General features: G+C 42.0%; 1 protein-coding gene across 11 annotated transcripts in view; it reads right to left on the reverse strand.

Annotated features, from left to right (window-relative positions):
• B3GALNT1 (beta-1,3-N-acetylgalactosaminyltransferase 1 (Globoside blood group)) overlaps positions 1 to 14,140 on the reverse strand; it is a 41,744-nt gene that overhangs the window by 10,321 nt on the left and 17,283 nt on the right. For all 11 annotated transcript variants that reach the window (XM_075546986.1, XM_075546994.1, XM_075546990.1 and 8 more), the window contains one exon: positions 775 to 867. The gene's annotated coding sequence lies outside the window, so the exon portion shown is untranslated. The remainder of the gene's footprint in view (positions 1 to 774; positions 868 to 14,140) is intronic.

A 14,140-nucleotide genomic window follows, 5' to 3' on the forward strand; every position in this document is an offset into this window, starting at 1 on the left:
TTGCATAATCCTAGGGGAATTATTTGCCTCTTAGCCACGGACAAGCTGGACATTTACTACAACTTTCTGTCAGATGGCAATTTTATGTCTCATCCTAACCAATCAGCACCCGAGAACCATTGCCAATGAACAGAAGGAACGCCTGTGGAGGAAGAGGCAGCATTTCTGGTTGTATGCGGGCAATGGAGGCCCTGCTCTTCTTCCAGATGGGAAGAACTCAAAATGGCAAACCTTGTTTTAAAATTTATTTTATATGCATTCCTCAAACTATGTTTTCCAAATGAGAATCTGAAACTGTGGCTGTAATTTTCATTACTTACAAGGCCATGAAAAAAAGAGAAGGAAGCAGCAAAAAAATTAACTCTGGTTCAACAAGGGAGAAAGGGCTGCAAAGGCTTGGCCAGGCCCGAGCTTAGGTTACCTAAGCAGCGACTGGCCAGAGGCCAGTCCACGTCCCAGCTCGCTCCTTTACCAGCACGGCAGGTGGATACCTCTCTTGTCCTTTAGAGCCCTCCTTGGGAGAGTGACAATACAAGTGAGTGACAATGGACGGACAAGATTTGGTCTATTTTAGAGAGTCAACAAACACAAGGATTACCTCCAGCTACAGTGCTACGCTTGGCTTCATTTCCATCGTGTTTATGTTCTCAACGTTGATTTGCATCATTTAAAGGGCTAATACAAAAGAATTCTTGATAAACTCTTACTACTTAAGAAAAGTACATGTAAAAGTCAGAAGCATGTTCTTTCTTTTCTCTCTCTCTCTCTCTTTACCTGCTCCTTGTTGACTTCTTCTTCTGAGCGACAGGCTTTCAATTTCACCAATGGAATGTCCAGCAATCAAAAACAATTCTTGAAGAATGACTTCTGGAAGACATAACAAAAACACAGAGCATTCACTTTGGGGACCGGGAACTCAGAAGGCCAAAGAGAGAAAGAACTAGGAACATATGTTGAACAAAGGAGTGAAAAGGCACTGCTGGACAAAGTTCAGAGAACTGGTGTCGTCATAGGAAAAAAAGGAACCTGGTGTTTCAAAGCCATGGGCATTCAAGGCTGCAAACTTGTAGCCAAGTTCTCCTGTCAGCTGGTGTCTCAAGTCACCCAACCTCTCTTCCGCTTCGCTGGAAAGAGAACTCGGCTCACTGAAAGAAGTCAAAGAGAAAACTAAGAGACACTCTGGTGGTATCCCCGCTCTTCAATTCTCTGTCTTTTCCCCACCCCCCACCGCATCCCCCAACACACACACATTGGAAACAAGAGAATTCAAAGAAGGTGAACTATAAGGGGATTTCAAAAACTTTATGGGAAAAAAAAAATTCCAGTCTTTGAATTCTGTTTCTCACCAACTTTTAAAAGTCTCCTCATTAAAAAAAAAAGCATTTCCCTGCCATACTGGGGCTTGGGAAGTCCACAAAGTCTTGGAGAAGAAGGACACATATTTTAATATAAAGAAAAACGAACTCCTAAAGACAGAATGAAACACAACAACGGTAGGTAAAGAGATTATTATTAAAAGATAGCACAAACTACTATGTAGAGAGAGGAGGCAGAGAAGCAGAATGGCACATCACCACACCATTCCATGAAGCTAAAAGAAAAAGATGAAACTAAACTACTAGATAAAAATGATATGGCTCCATGATTTGAAAAATGACATCTCAAAACTATGTATAGGAAACAACCAAGAAAAATTTTAAAAAACCAAGAAAAATTTATACACTGAAAGAAGCATTTAAAAAAATCACTTTATTAGGGGCTCATACAATTCTTATCACAATCAATACATACATCAATTGTGTAAAGCACATTTGTACATTCATTGCCTTCATCATTCTCAAAACATCTGCTCTCCACTTAAGCTCCTGGTATCAGCTCCTCATTTTTCCCCTTCCTCCTTACTCCCCCCTCCCTCATGAACACTTGATAATTTATAAATTATTGTTTTCTCATGTCTTGCCCTGTCCAATGTCTCCCTTCACCCTCTTTTCTGTTGTCTGTGCCCCAGGGAGGAGGTTTATATGTAGATCATTGTAATCAGTTCCCCATTTCCACCCCACCTTCGCTCCACCACTGGTCCTGAAGGGATCATCTGCCTTGAATTCCCTGCGTTTCCAGGTCCTATATCTGTACCAGTATACATCCTCTGGTCTAGCCAGATCTGTGAGGTAGAATTGGGATCATGATAGCGGGGGGAGTTGGGAGGAGGATAGAAACTAGAGGAAAGTTGTATGTTTCGTCGTTGCTACACTGCACCCTGACTGGCTTTTCTCCTCCCTGCAACCTTTCCATAAGGGGATGTCCAATTGCCTACAGATGGGCTTTGGGTCTCCACTCCCCCTCATTCAGAATGATATGATTTTTTGTTCTGATGATGCCTGATACCTGATCCCTTCAATACCTCCTGATCGCACAGGCTGGTGTGCTTCTTCCATGTGGGCTTTGTTGCTTCTGAGCTAGATGACCTCTTGTTTACCTTCAAGCCTTTTAAGACACCAGACGCTATATCTTTTGATAGCCTGGCACCATCCGCTTTCTTCACATTTACTTATGCACCCATTCGTCTTCAGCGATCATATTAGGGAGATGAGCACACAGTGATATGATTTTTTGTTATTTGATGCCTGATAACAGATCCCTAAGGCACCTGGTGAGCACACAGGCTGGTGTGCCTCTTCCATGTGGGTTTTGTTGCTTCTGAGCTAGATGGCTGCTTGTTTACCTTCAAGCCTTTAAGACCCCACATGCTATATTGTTTGAAAGCCAGGCACCATCAGCTTTCTTCACCACATTTGCTTATCCACCCATTTTGTCTTCAGTGATTGTGTTGGGAAGGTGAGCATCATGGAATGCCAGTTTAATAGAACATAGTATTCTTGCATTGAGAGAGTACTTGAGTGGAGGCCCAATGTCCATCTGCTACCTTAATACAAAATGTATACATATATGCACATAGATCTATTTCCACATCCTCATATATAAATATATGTACATATGTAGATGCCTATATTTAGACCTCTATAAATGCCCTTTACCTCCTAGCTCTTTCCTCTATTTCCTTTGACTTTCCTCTTGTCCCACTATCATGTTCAGCCTTCATTAGGGTTTCAGTAATTCCTCTTGGTTACATTACCCTTGGTCATGCCCTACCAGGCCTCCTACACCCTCCTCATCACCGATTTGGATCACTTGTTGTTCCCTTGTCTCTGGGTTTGTTAACACCACTACCTTTTACCCCACCTCTTCCTCTCCCAAGTCCCCTCAGAACTGTCAGTCCCATTGTTTTCTCCTCCAGATTGTTGATCCAGCTTGTCTAATTTAGACAGACCTTTGGAGATAATAACACACAAAAATAAGTCAGAGCAAAACCAAGCAACAAAAGAAAACAAAACAACAGTAACAACAAGCCAATGACAAAACAACAACAACAGAACAACAAGAAAGAAAAGCTTGTAGTTAGTTACAGGACTATTTGTTGGTCTTTAGGAATGTTTTTCAGTTGAGTCTGATGGGGCGCCAAGCCCTGGCCCCCAAGTCTGTTTTTGGTATTCCCTGAGGACTTCATCGCTCTGTTCCCCTTGCTGTTCTGTTCCACGCCCTTAGTGTTTTGCCTCGGTGTGGTGGGATCAGATCGGGTGGAATTCCACAGTCTCCAGTGTTGTCCCCTGTAGGGCTATGGGTCAGTGAGGGATGTCATGTCTCATAGTGGGGCTGGCCATATGGTCTTCTCTGTGGATTGGCTTCTCTGAGCAGGAATCTCATCAACGAGGTTTGGTGAGCCAGTGTGTGCTCCACTCTCTCTTTCTCTCCCTTCATGTGCTCCTCTGTGCTCTGATCAGACATGTCCCTCTCCCGGAGCTGCAGATTCAGTGCTGTCCTCTGTAATAAATTCTTCTGAGGGGAGGGAGCATTTTTGTTTTTGATGTTTACAAAGGATAAGGATGAGAGGGAGGAAAAAAAATCACTAACTAGAGCAGTGGGTCTCAACCTTCCTAATGCCGCGAGCCTTTAATATAGTTCCTCATGCTGTGCTGACCCCCCAACCATAAAATTATTTTGTTGCTACTTCATCACTGTAATTTTGCTACTGTTATGAATTGGGTGACCCCTGCAAAAGGGTCATTTGACCCCCAAAGGGGTCACGATCCACAGGTTGAGAACCACTGAACTAGAGTCAAAAACAAAAAACTACTGCCATGGAGTTGATTCAGATTCATAGCGACCCCACAGGGCAAGAAGAACTGCCCTTGAGAGTGTCTGAGAGTGTAACTCTCACCGGGGTACAGAGCTGCCTCTTTCTCCTGCAGAGTGGCTGCTTTTTCCAAGGGCTGACCTCGTCGCTTATCAGGCCCCCATGTAACCCGCTGTGCTCCGGAGTAGATGTGGATTCGTGGGGTAAAGTGGAAGGTGTTATGCAATAAGGCTGAGGTCAGCATGACACGAGCAAGCCAAAGGGAGGCCCTGGGAGGTACACAAGAGTGAGAGGCAACAATGCGATACTAACAGAAAATGCTCCATGAGTGGATACACAGATAGCTATGTAAGAGGAACAGGCCTGGGATGGAGCACAGAATATGCCCATGAGCATACATATACAGGTTTGCCAGAGGCTAGTTCTACTTAATGTATTTGTATGGGCTGAAAATGTATCCATGTGTACAGTTGAGCATACAAGGAATAAAGGTATGAAATCTTCTTAGCCATAACGAAACACTTTGAGGAATCGAGTCACTGGACTTGTGGCTTAGAACCACATAGTCTTGGGGGACACCAAGGTCAACTGGCATAGCAGTCCTTACAGACAATGTTCTGTTTTCTTCGATGAGCAATGACTAGGGTCCTACTAGTTTGCCAGTGGCCATCTACAACGCAGTATTGTTTTCTCATCACTGAGAACAAAAAAAGGAGAGAAAAATCAAAGACATATGGAAACAATTAGACCAAAAGCCCAATGGACCACAGGGCTCTTAGTCCCCATGCTCCTGAGCCCAGAAGAACTCAACAAGAGAAAGATAAGGCTTGGTATTCCGTGGGGTTACAGCATCCGGAGGCCCCAGGCACAGCTCGACCCTGTCCTACAGTTACTCTGAGACAGAAGCATCTCCGTGACAGTGAGTTTGGAATCACGACCAACCACTCTGAAAGGGATCACACTAGAAGGTTCTGAACAGAATGGGAGAGAAATGTGGGAAAAGAACTCGATCCATGTAAATAAGACATTCAGGTTTTCTTTATCAGTGGTTCCACTAGTCTATAGCCACTGAGACACTGACGCGTAGACAGTCTCCAAGCTTTTCAGTCAAGCAAGAGACAGGTCTAAAGTGAAGTAACACCCATGGAGGTGCCGCAGAACAATCGAGCGTGGACAACCAAAAGGCCTACTCTAGCTTCGGCCCCGCAGCAAAGCACACAAGGCAGGAAGCACCAGAAAAGACAGATGGAAATGGCGAACATAAGTGGAAATAAACAACACTCACAGAAAGTATACTGTTACACTGAGGAGACTGCAACTAAGGACATGAAACAAAATGTGTGTACATCGCTGTGCAAATGGGAAATCAATGTGCACTGTCAACTTTCACGCCAAATAATAATAATGTTGGGGTTGCCAGAAAGAGATGCTGCATAGAAAAATTAAAATATGCTAACATTATTAGCTGTTCTGAAACAACAGAGACACTGACAAACCTGAATGCTTTATTTAAAAATTCATTTGAGATCATAAAACTCCAAGACTAGAAGAGGGACTTTCACTAGGCTTAAATAATGAGCACCCAGTTTGCAGAAGGCCACGGCTGACAGTGAAAGTCCAAAATCCATTTGCAGCGTCTCCACTGAGAGTAAGCCTCCATTGAACCCCTTGGACCACTCTTGGAGATGGGAACAACCGTGCCCTCAGAAAGTGGAGTACTGCAGATATAATTAGGTTAAAATTGAACATAGTATCATGTTTCCCCTTTGGTCTCATTCTTATTTTGTTCTAGTAAAACTATTTTCCGCTTTTTTCAAATTGAGTTTTTTTTCTGTGGATTATACTGTTATAGTTGTTGGGGTTTTCCTTTGTATTTTCTTTATATGAAACTCAGGATAGGTAAATCCTGATTAACAGTTTCTTAGGGTTATCATTGAAAGTTGGGGGAAATGGGGAGCTAATAGCAACTAGTACAGGAAAGAAGAAAAGATTCTAAAATTGAAGTGATGCATGCACAATCCATTTTAATAGAGTTAAATCATTGAACTGTATGAAATGTGAATTATATATCACTAAGATGATTTTTTAAAATCGTGTAAACATCAATTAATTCCACAGCAAAGAATACACCAGCCTGTGTGATCCAAGCACTGTAAAGAATATAATCCAAATCTAAAGGAGGGAATGGTATCAGAGCTTAAACTGTGAACACCTGGGTTGCAGAAAGCTGCAGATGACAGTGGACCCCCAAATCCATTCGCAGGGTACACACAGGGACTGAGTCTCAGAGAGTTCCTCCAATCGTGGTTGAGGGGTGAGAACAGCCCTGTTGTCAGACAGAGAGCATTGTAAAGTCGATTATGGCAGATGTAGTTGGGTCAACATGTAGTATCTTATCATTGGATCTCCCTTTTGACCCATTTTAAAGCGGTTTCAGTTTGTTAAAAAAAAAGTGAAGGGGGAAATAGATGGGGCTTTAGCCTCTCGTCAATCTCCTCTGACCAGGGATGCTGTCATGCAGAATGCACTGGGCACTGGACTGCTGCAGATGCAGTTAGCTTAAAATTTCACTCCCTATCATTGGATCTCCTTTATGATCCATTTCAATTTGTTCTAGGTTTGAATATTTCCTTTCTTTTTCATTGAGATTTTTAAATCCGTTTTACTTTTTAAATTCTTGTTAGCTTTTTTAATATTTTAATGTATAAGAACTTCAGGGTTGATAAAGCGATCGAGACAGTAACTAGATGAATGGTTCTTTGGGGAGATTGGGGGGAAATAGGGAGCTAACAACGAGCACACAAATTAAGAAAATGTTCTCAAACTGATTGTGGTGATGATTGTACAACTCCTCTGGATGTGACTGAATTGTTGACTTTTACAATATGTGAAGTATAAATCAAACTGCTGGGGAATAAATCTTTTTTTTAAAAAGAACCTGTATTAACCTTTAGAGTTGACTTAGAAAGAACAGGTATGGAATGTATACTTTCCAAACTGACAGAGAAAAAAAACAACAAATTATCACTTCAATAGAAAGGAAAATGAAATGAATTTGAAAACAGAAAATGCGTGGTTGAAAACAAAAAGGATGACACAAATAAATCTGAATATATTGTTCATTAGAATAAAGAGTAAACTCAACAACAAAAAAACAAACTCTGAAAAAAAAACACAACTCTGAAGTTGGGTTAAGAATCCACCATCGGGTAGGGAGGGGAAAAAAAAAAGAGGACCTGATGCAAGGGGCTTCAGTGGAGAGCAAATGCCTTGAGAATGATTGGGGCAGGGAATGTATGGATGTGCTTTATATAATTGATGTATGTATATGTATGGATGGTGATAAGAGTTGTATGAGTCCCTAATAAAATGTAAAAAAAGAAAAGAGGAGAAAAAAAGATTAGGGCAAAGACTGTACAGATGTGCTTTATACAATTGATGTATGTATATGTATGAACTGTGATAAGAATTGTATGAGCCCCAATAAATTGTTAAAATTAAAAAAATTTAAAAAAAAAGAATCCACCATCGACTGCTTACAAGATACACACCTAAAATAAAACAACACCAAAAGTTTAAAATTTAGGAAATAAAAAAGCATGGCTGATCTGGAAAATACCAATCAAAAGAAGGCCCGGGGAGTGAAATGTTAACACCAGGCATTTGAAATGAGTAACAATTAAAAAAGAGACAAAGGAGATTTTGCTATCATCCAACAAGATAGTTCCTAATAAAGTTATATAACTGTAGTAACATACTCAAAACACATACAAAAAAACTAAAAAAAGTATGGATATAAATGAAGAAAGTCACATTCCTAATGTGAGATCTCTAATACAGCTAAGTAACTGTTAGATCAGATCAGGGGTTCGCTCGCGGTGTCCGGAGGTGCTTGGCAAAGCGGTTCTTTCCCCAGTTGAAGTCAAGAATTGGGAAGTGAAACCATCTGAAGGCTTTTGTAGGGAGATTCCAGATGGGGCAAGGCTTTTGCACTTCAAAGAAAGCTAAAGATTCAGCAGTTACAAGAACCTGCTTTGGAAGGAAAGAAAGGCTCAAACCTCACAGGATCCCTGCTCACAGATGCATCCCCAGACCACAGGGAACATCTCTATTCAACTGAGAGGAAAGGCTCCTGATACAGATCAGGTACGTTCCCCAGCCTTTGCCAGGAGAACAAGTTACCTGGCCTTTCCCAGAGGAGCAAGCGAGCCTTGACCAGCCTGTGCCTGAGGACAGTGTAGCCTGGACCATCCTCGGCCAGAAGAACAAGGTAGCCCAAGGGTGAACTCCTTCGCTCCCCTACGGAAACAAAGGACACATTCCATCAGAAAGCACAAGAAGAATATTCACAGCTACAAGCCAATGCTGCTAAGAAACAAGAATGAGAGCCGAGGAAACAGCAGCAAGAAAGAAGCTCGTGACACGACAAAAAGAAGAAAGTGGAAATGCTCAAAATATTCAGCAGAAAGACTAAAAGGGTTTTAACCAACTTTGAGTTTACAAATGGATTACCTTCAAAAAATACAAGCAAGAAATTAACTCAAATATCCTGACTCAAGGGTGAGAGCCTTTGCGTCCATCTGTCTACCACACTTTCTGAAACCTCCGGGGACTTCAGAGCGTCCACGGGGAAGCTCCATGGTCTCTTCAGTCCATTTTAAAGGATTCTTGTGTGATGTGCCTGTTAACCACCAGTGAACTATATGAACACAAACCGTGTTGCCAAGTTACACTACGTGTAAGATGCTGCAGATGCTTTTCTTTTGTAAAAGAAACATTGTTCTCTATCGTCTGCATTGTAGGGTTTGTTTCAATGTATTTCTAAAGAAAAATGGAGTGCAGACTGAGAGCGCCTTCTCTCTGGAGACAGGCTCAAGCATCATGCTGTCCTCACATGAAGTCTGTACAAATGTCTTAGAAAGGAGCAGCTTTCAGGGATGCATTTTAATGCCGTTTCAATTTTGTAATCAGCAATTTTGGTCTGCAATTCATTTTAGCAATGGAGACAAATAGTCCCCCTTGGACTTTTATTTTAAATTAAGTACATTGTGCTGGGGGACGGACTTTCTAGAAACGTCAGGGCAGAGACTTTATTGAGGGCCTGTGAGTGCTGAGATGACCTTCTGCCCCACTGTCTAAGGATATGATCTTCCAGAGCAGGCTTGGGTTTAAGGACTCCGTCTAATATTTGTAAACATTTCCTTAAGTGAAAACACATACTTGGTTAATCTAAAACCTTTCAAATGGTGATGTAAACCAATCGTGTTGCAGCAAAAATTAAGCTTTCCAGATCTGTGCCACTGTCTACTTCTAAGAACACTGCCACTGAAATGCTGACCCTGCTGGTGCCCTTGTGAGCTGAGGCAAGCTACTCAGAGGCGCCTTCTGCTCCGCCCTCGGCAATCGTTGAAAATCAAATGAATGCTGGCAATAATCATTGCAAGCAAAAGGTTTGTAATAACAGTCATTTAAAAATCATAACTGCATAATAAAATATTACAAATGGTAAAAAGAAATAACATAAGTGCCTCAAATAATATGGTTAATAATCTTAAATTTAAGTGTTTAGCACTTCTCACACAATAAAAAGAAAATATTCAAGACCATATGAAACCATTATTAAAAATGGATCATATACCAGTGTACATGTTCTGGTCTAGCTGGATTAGTAAGGTGGAATTGGGGTCATGATAGTGGGGGGGGGGGAGGAGGAAGCATTAAATAACTAGAGGAATGTTGTATGCTTAGTCGGTGCTGTACTGAAACCTTGGATATACACTGATACAGATAAGAGCTCTTGACACAAGGAATCCAGGATAGATAACTCCCTCGGGTACAATAATGGGAGCAGTGATATCATGAGGGTAGGGGGAAGGTAGGGGAGAATGGGGGAACTTATCACAATGATCAACATAATCCACCACCCCTACCCCTCCCACCTTCCCCAGCCCCCACGGGGACGAACAACAGAAACGTGGATGAAGGGAGACAGCAGTCAGTGTAAGATATGAAAATAACAATAATTTATAAATTATTAAAGGTTCAGGGGGGAATATGAGGAGCTGATACCAAGGGCTCAAGCAGAAAGAGAATCTTTTGATAAGGATGATGGCAACCTATGTACAAATGTGCTTGACACAGTGGATGTAAGGATTGTTTTAAGAGCTGTACGAGCCTCCAATAAAATGATTTTTTTAAATGGATCATATATTAAGTAACAAAGGCAGTTTCAGAAACTAAATTTCAAATAAGCTACATTCCCTGATAACAATATAAGAGTCCAGGTGGCGTACTGGTTATGCGATAGGCTGCTGGCCACAAGGTGAGCAGTTCGAAATCACCATCCAGCTCCACCAGAGAAGTCAGTGCTTCCCACTCCCATAAAGAATTCCAGTCTCAGCAGCTCAGTCGCAGTCCCACTCGGTCCTACAAGTCTGCCCAGAGGACACAACATACTTGAGGGCGCTGAGCGGTGGTCTTGTTTTTGCTTCTCATCACAATCTAATTATAAATCAGTTACAAAATGTTACTTGAGAAGATGTTTGGAAACTGAAAACCAACATGTACTTAATTTCTGTCTAATCTAGAGTTTACAGGGAAAACCATATTGAATTGACAAAACATCTGCAAACAAGCAGCATCAACATACTACATTTCAACAAGGTAGTGACACCAATCTCACTTAAAAATTACAGGTGGCAGGGAAACGTCAGACAGGACAAGATATGACAAAATAATAATTTATAAATTATCAAAGGTTCGTGAGGGAGAGGGGAACAGGGAGGGAGAGGGAAAATGAGGAGCTGATACCAGGGGCTTAAGTGGAGAGCAAATGTTTTGAGAATGATGAGGGCAATGAAAGTACAAATGTGCTTTACACAATTGATGTATGGATGGATTGTGATAAGAGTTGTATGAGCCCCTAATAAAACGATTTTAAACACAAAATACAAGTTACTTACAAGAGTAGTTACTAATCGTTTACATAAACAAATTCCTTTTTTAAAATCAAAAACCTTCTGGGCTCTAGTAAACTGGGGGATGGGAGAGGGAAGGAGGAAGTTCAAATGCAGACTCCAGAAACCACAGTTTCTGCAACGCTACAATTACTTATACCAACAGGACCTGGCATTCTTTCCTGAGGTACAAAGCACTGGCTGTTTTCCACATGGAGAAAGTAAATTTAATCCTTTTAAATGATACAACTCTTTCTATTGCAAATGTACTCACTGGAGAAAATTTAATGAATGCAAAAAAACAAAAAAAAAAGCACAAGTCCTCTTGAATCTTGGTTGTGCGTCTGTCTATTTTGGGGTACAGGAAACCCAGGACTGATGAACCTATAGAGAAAACTATAAGAATGAGGCTTCCTGGGGGGATGTGTGGGTGCACAGTGGGGGAAATGGGGGGAGAGAGAAAGGGAGCTGATTTTTTTTAAGGCAGCTAATTTCAAGAAGGAAGAAAATAGTTTGAAACTGAGGTGGTAGCAATTGTACATTACTACTTGGTGGTTCTGAACTACAGAATGATATGATGTCTGAATTAGCTCCTGATAAAATGGTTTGGGGGAAAATACCCCACAAAAATAACAACGGCTCTAAGACCACAGGTTCATGATGTTTATGAAGAGGTATGTCTCTTCACTGAGGTGCACGCAGGCATGGCCTCCCTCCCTCCACCCCAACATCTTATCCCCCATCCTCCTTCCCATCCCCGTTTCAGTCCCAATAGCCTCTTTTACGACCCCAAGTGTGCCAAGCTCCTTTATCCACAGGGCTTCTGCACCCGTGTAACTAAACCATTGCCGCTCTGAAAGTGCTTCCTTCTCACGCTTCTAGTCCAAGCAAAATGCCGCCCAGGAAGGGCAAGTTCTTCTTTGACCTCTTGTCTCAAGCAGCTCCCAAGCCCTAGGTTTCATTTTACGAATGCGTCCCTTCCCAGAATCTCTCTCTCTCTCTCTCTGGAATTGTTTATGGAGTCGCCTGCTTATTGGCTGTTCCTGTTACTAGAATGTGTGCGTCACGAGAAAGCAGGCTGTGTCTGTCTTGTTCATGAGCCCGCTGTCCATGCTTGGTGCCTCTCCGAATACTGTGTACATGGCTTGGGGATGCACTTTTATCCACTGGTGGCCTGGGAGGGGGGTGGTGGGGGTTGCAAACATTAAGGTCCTCAGCTGATAATTGAGTGGCTGGAGGTTCAAGTCTCACTCGGAGGCGCTTAGGAATAAAGCCCTGGGGGTGGACTTCTGGAAAATGCGTCATACATACACATTAATGTTCACTGCAACATACTCACAACAACAAAAAGATGGAACCACCTAAGTGCCCATCCATGGGCGGATGGACGAACAAAATGTGGTGCATGCATACAATGGGATAATACACGGCTCCAAAGGGCAGCGATGAGTTGTCAAACCACAACACAGGTGGATCAAGAGGACATCATGTGAGTGAATTGAGTCAGTCTCAAAAGGACAAATGTTGCATGGTCATTCCTTTATAAGAAGACAAGACAGGTTCACGTGCCGAAGTCAGCATTCATTTGTGAATGCCAGGGATGAAAAGGGGAGGGCGTCATGCTAAACAGTAGACACTGGTTACTTTTGGTGCTAGGAGAGCGAATACCAAAGGTGGCTGAAGGGTGAACACTCTGAGCAAGGCAAAGGATAACGCTGAGAAGCATATGAGAATAACGGTAATTTAGAGTCCATGCTTTCATATATACACTTTCACAACAATAAAAACCAAAATATGTGTGTGGTCACATAGTCGATAGGTACGCATACATGTATTCAGGATGGTATTTGCACAGGTATATGTGCCCAGGCAGGTATGTGTATACATGCACAGGACCGAGTGGTAAGGAAGGACAGTGCAAGCAGAGTCGTATTTCATTCAAACAGAGTCACTCTGAGTTCGAACTGACTCAAATGCACCGACCAACAACATGGACATTTTTTAGGCATATGCGTATCTCTCTGTTTGGGTGTATAATCAAGAATATGCAAATACTTCCTAGACCTAATGTAATCGTTTGGGAGATTGGTTACTGTGTTTGAAGGCTTAGAACCATAGTCTTGTGGGACAACCCAATCAAATGGCATAAAAAGACTAATATGGTTTCTGTTCCGCATCCTAGTTTGAGGACTAGTGTCTGGTGTCTTAAAGCTTGTCCCTGTCCGTTGAAGTATTGGTCACTACTCATCCAGAGCAAAGAGAGAACAACAACAAAGATTCAAAAGAGAAACTACTCTAGAGGACCAATCACCTCCTCTACCCCGAGACCAGAAGAACTAGATGGTGCCCGGCTGGCCACCACTAACAACCATTTTGATCAGAGACAAAACAGATGGTCCCAGATAGAATGGGACAACAATGTGCCAACAAACTCAAATTCTTTTTAAAAGACCCCAAGACTGGGCTTATAGAGGCTAGAGGAACTCCCCAAATGATCACCCTGACACAGCCTTTACACTCCACACTGAGACCCTCTCAGAGGTCACCTTTCAACGAAATCACAGACTGGCTCATAGAATACACAATGATCGCCCATGAGGACTGTGCTCCTTTTAAAAGCCACCTATAGAAGACTAAACATTCAACATTTACCCTAAAGCAAAGATGAGGAAATATGGTGGGAGGCAGAGAACACAGAGAAATGAAAACAGAACCAGAGTGAAAATATTAAGAGTGTTGATACAGGTTGACACACAGCCAATGTCACTGAACTACTGTTAAATGAGAACCTAATTTTATATAAAATCTCACCAAATTCACAAAAAAATATTGTTTAAAAGAGGTGGGGGAAAAATCAGCCACTGAAAGCCCAAAGTTCTTATGGCATGCTAAAGATCACTAAGTCTATAGCAGCTGGATTTGGCTTTTTGAAATCCACTTATCAAGAAAATATTCCCAAGAATAATTGAATGCAAAAGCAATCTTGGACTTC

Source organism: Tenrec ecaudatus, chromosome 4 (assembly GCF_050624435.1).
Source record: "Tenrec ecaudatus isolate mTenEca1 chromosome 4, mTenEca1.hap1, whole genome shotgun sequence".
NCBI lineage: Eukaryota > Metazoa > Chordata > Mammalia > Afrosoricida > Tenrecidae > Tenrec > Tenrec ecaudatus.